This window comes from Petaurus breviceps, unplaced genomic scaffold (genome assembly GCF_028583685.1).
Source record: "Petaurus breviceps papuanus isolate PSGF00001 unplaced genomic scaffold, PetGlider_PUasm1.0 91133, whole genome shotgun sequence".
NCBI classification, from domain to species: Eukaryota; Metazoa; Chordata; class Mammalia; order Diprotodontia; family Petauridae; genus Petaurus; species Petaurus breviceps.
This window is the reverse complement of record NW_027187419.1, coordinates 77,281,686-77,286,491: the sequence shown is the minus strand read 5'-3', so window position 1 is coordinate 77,286,491 and position 4,806 is coordinate 77,281,686. Positions and strand designations below refer to the sequence as shown.

Below are 4,806 nucleotides of genomic sequence, written 5' to 3'. Positions count from 1 at the left end.
CTAAGCATTCAATCAGTTCCAGAAATCTGAGACTATGTGATCTATTTTCCTACCATTCCCGATGTCACCAATCTAGTTCAAGTTCTTATCCTTCACCTAGATGCTTCTTCCCTAGGGATTCTTGCTCCTTAGTAACATATAGAATAATGGAATGTAAAACATGAAGAGATCTTTAAAATCATCTAATCATGCCCCCTAATCTTACAACATGAGAAACTGAGGGTCAGAGCAGCTGAATTACTTTGACATGGTCATGCAGATGTTTAGTGGCAGAGCCAAAGGTTTTTGTTTCCCTGTCCAGTGTTCTTTTCCTCATCCCTTATAGTTTGAACATACACAATACAGGCTTCAAGTCACAATAATATGCTAGGAAACAGTGGTTGTTAAGGAAAACTGCCCTGTCTTAGATCAGGAAAAAAAAACTGAATAAAAAATTTGACATTTAAATAGAAGACTTAAAGAGAAGCACAAAAAAGGTAAACATGAAAGAGTAATTATAAAGGACTCAATAAGGTTAACCTGTTTATACTCCTACATGGGACACTGATATATGTAGCTCCTAAGAATTTTTTTTTCTTTTTTAGATCAGTTAAAAGGAGTTTACATAGACAGAGGTCATGGGTGTGAGTCAATTTAATAATAAGAGAAGAAAGAGGAATACACTGGAAGAAGGGGAAAGGGAAATATAGAATGGGAAAATTTTTCTCATGTAAAAGAGACATGCAAGGGAGAGCTTTTTCAAACGAGAGGGAAATAGTGGGGAGTGGGGATGACAGGCAATGCTTGAACTTCATTCTCATCAGAATTGGTTAAGAAGAAGGAAAAATATATGTGCATTAAGTTGTATATAAACTTAGCCAATAAGGAAATAGGAGGGGAAGAGGATAACTGAAAGGGGTTGGGGATGATAAAGACAGAGGCAGTTAAAGGGAGGCAATGGTTAGAAACAAAATAGACTTTGAAGGAGAAGCAGTAAATAAAAGTGCAGGGTGGGGGGGAAGAAACAGAAGATAATGGAATGGAGGGAAATACACAGTAATCATAATGGTGAATGTGAATGGGATGAACTCACTCATGAAGAGGAAGGAGATAACAGGATGGATTAGAAATCAGAATCTAACAATACATTGTTTCTAAAAGACATACTTGAAACAGACACATAAGGAGTTAAAATAACGGTCTGGAATAGAATCTAATATGCTTCAACTGAAATAAAAAAGGCAGGGGTAGCAATCATGACCTCAGACAAACAAAAGCAAAAATAAACCTATTTAAATAATTGGGGAAAATATATCTTGCTAAAAGGTACCATAGAAAATGAAGTAATATAAAAAGAAATTTACAGCAAGTTTTTCTGATAAAGGACTCATTTCTCAGATATATGCTGAGTATAAAACTCTCAAATTTACAAAAAAAAAAAAAAAGAGCCATTCCCCAATTGATAAATTGTTAAAAGATATGAACAGGCAGTTTTCAGATGAAGAAATAAAAGCCATCTGTGGTCATAAGAAAAAATGTTCTAAATCACTATTATTTAGAGAAATGCAAATTAAAACAACTTTGAGGTACTGTCTCATACCTATGAAAAATGAGAAATGCTGAAGGGGGATGAAAAAAATATAGGTACACTAATTGACTGTTGGTGGATTTGTGAATTGGTTCAACCATTCTGGAAAAATTTTGGAATTATACTCAAAGAGTTATAAAACTGTATATACCCTTTGACCTAGCAATATCACTACTAGGTCTATATCCCAAAAAGATGAAAAGAAAAGGACCTATATTCACAAAAATATTTATAGTAGCTCTTTTTGTGGTGGCAAAGAATTAGATATCAAGGGTATGCTCATCAATTGGGGAATGGCTGAACAAGTTGTGGCATATGATTGTGATGGAGTACTACTGTGCTATAAGAAATGATGATTGGGGGTGGATAAAAAAAACATGGCAAGGTCTATATGAACTCATTCAAAATGAAGTGAGAAGAATTGGGAAATCATTGAGCACAGTAGCAGCAATATTGTAATGATTATCAATAAAGACTTGGCTGCTCTGATCAACACAGTGGTCCAAGTCAATTCCAGAGGACTCATGAAAAAAATACTAACCACCTTCAGAGAGAGAACTGAAGAATTCTCAGTGTAAATTGAAATATAATTTCTTTTTATTTTATTGCTTTTTTTGAAATATGGTTAATATGAAAATGTTTTACATTATTTCTTTCTTTTTTTTTAAAGTGTCTCAGTCCTTTATTGCCTCTATCCCTATGTGCCCTGACCCCCGACAAGCCCTGAGGCTCTGGCGCAATCAGCTCACATCCCTTTTCTCTACCCCTGCTCCCCACAACAAAGGTGCTAGTTCCTCCCCTCCCCAAGCCCAAGGCAGGGGCCATAGGCAGAGTCCCAGCCTCTTCTTTCAGCCTGGAGATAGTATAAACTGGAGAACAGACAGGACCTGATGGATGGAGGGGGAAAACATGATAGGAAAGAGTATAATGGAGATGTTGTGGGGTGGGGATAGTGGAAAGAATTTTAGGTCCTGTCAGGAAAATTGGGTTGGGGGGGTTCTCAGTTTTGGCTCTAACTCATTGGATGACCTTGGGTAATTCCTTCACCTCAATGAACTTGTTTTTTCTCTCTGCAAAATCAGGGGGTTAAACTCTTGTGATCTCAAAGGTTCTTCCCAGTTCTAAGATTCTGTGACAAATGGACTGTCCCCAGGGCTCCAGCCAGGATCCAACTACAAAGTCTCTTTCTCACTGTCTCTCTCTCTCTCTGGGAAGCCATGGCAGTATCATTCCACAAGGGAAGTGGTTCTAATAAAATTTTCAAAAGACTCGGTTTGCTCTTATTTTTTTCCCCATCTGGTTTTAAATCCTATGACTGATTAGAAAAGTGTTAGTAGGGTGACTAATCATTGGACAGTCCTCAAGGAGGGGAACAACTGGTTTGTAATTGTGGACCTGGGACTTGTTTCTGCGGATGTTTGAGAACCCCCAAGGTGAAGCCTTATCTCCTTTGCTTTCCTTATGTGGACTCAAGTTGGGGTGGAGTTTGGGGAAGAAGGCAAGGAATAAACGGGAGAGAGATCTTGGTCCAACATCTTCACACATTGTACCAGGTGAGTAAAGCACCTGGAGTAGACCCCCTGGGGTTAGGAGATACCAGGTCCAAGGAGTGAGTGACCAACACATCATAGATGCTCTTGTTGGGTGGTACCACCTGGAAGAGTGCATCCAAGTCCCCTACAGAGCCAGAGGGACCAGTGGCCTTGGGTGCTAGCCCCCAATAGGAAGGGCCTGGTGAAGGCAGACACTGAGGGCATGGTGGGGGTGCTAGGGGCATCACCACATTTGGGGTATATATGGGGGAGTATGATGTGGGCAACTGTCCCCAAAGGGGGACCCTGGTACTTCCTGATAGCTGCACCTGGCTTGAGGTACTCTGAATCACAGGGAGGGGCAGGAGAGGCCAGGAGCCTTGCTCAGATGAGAGAGAAGGAGGAAGCTGAGATGCCCCCGTGGTTCCCAATAGCCCTGCTTGGGTTGAGGTACCCTGCAGGAGGGGGATGGGCTGGAGGGGCCAGAGTCCACCCTCCGAAGGAGAGGAAGAGGAGGACAGGGGAGAAGTAGGTGTGCCATGGCTCCCCAAACACCCCTCTTGTGACTTGGAGAAGGGCCCCAGGGGCCAGGACACTGGCTCTGAAGTAGAAGAGGAGGAAGAAGAAGAGGAGGATGGCCGTGGGGGCTGGGGCCCTTCTGGAATATCCCCAAGCAAGGAATCAATACTGAAGGAGTCGCTGGCTAGATTGAGGCTAGGGGGCCGGTAGGGCCAGCCATGGACAACATAGGGAGTCAGGTCCTTGGCAAAGGCTTTGCCCTGGCCACCCCTCTCCCCTCGACGGGCCACAGCTGTATTTTGCAATCGAAGGGCCTCAGCAGGAATCTGGCTCACGTCCACTGCCCAAAAATTCCCCTTAGCCTGTGGCTTTTCCGGGTCCTTGGGCACCTTGTGGAAGCATCGATTAGAGGAGAGGTTGTGCCGGATGGAATCCTTCCACCCTTCATAGTCATCCTGGGCCAGTTTGAGCCTCCGGGCCGGGGCAGCCTGGATCACCAGGGCTGGATCATGATGGCCAGGTAGGTGTAAGGAGGCTTGTCATGCCGAAGATATTTCTTCTTCCTTTTCTTCTTAGGGAGCTCTGGCTCCGGTTCTGGTTCTGGCCCGGGCTGTGGGGGGCCAGGGCTTGAGCCCCCTTGGGGCACCGTGGTAGGAAAGGACCCAGCACTGGGCATGGAGTTACCTAGACGGTGTTGATCTAGGAAATTGGGACCTAGGATCTTGGGATTGGGGCCTGGGTGTATGGCCGTTTTACATTATTTCACATGTATAATTGACAATATACAGCTTACCTTCTTATAGGTGGGAGAGGGGATGGGAAGGAGAAAGATAATTTGGAACCCAAAATTTAAAAAGAAAATAAACCACCTTAATCATTACCTCCCTTCAGACCCCAAATTAGACATTCCAGGAGCCAAGAGTCCCAGGAATATCAAGACTTACCACCCCTTGACCACTAGCCCTGCTTTTAACCCAACTCCTACAGCTGTCATCCAGGTAATCGATTTTAGTTCCCACTAGAAGGTGCAGTGGGTAGAGAATTGGGCATGTAATCAGAAAGACTTGACTTCAAATCCTTCATTAAACACAATAGTTACATGACCATAACTCTTTTAGACACTCTAAACCTCAGATTCTTTATGGGTAGAATGGTGATAATAATATCATCTACATTACAGGGTTGTTA

At 43.1% G+C, this 4,806-nt stretch overlaps 1 pseudogene; it reads right to left on the bottom strand.

Annotated features, from left to right (window-relative positions):
• Window positions 1-3,104: 3,104 nt before the first annotated feature.
• LOC138155474 (forkhead box protein H1 pseudogene) lies at window positions 3,105-4,294 on the bottom strand (annotated as a pseudogene).
• Between the last annotated feature and the right edge of the window lie 512 nt (window positions 4,295-4,806).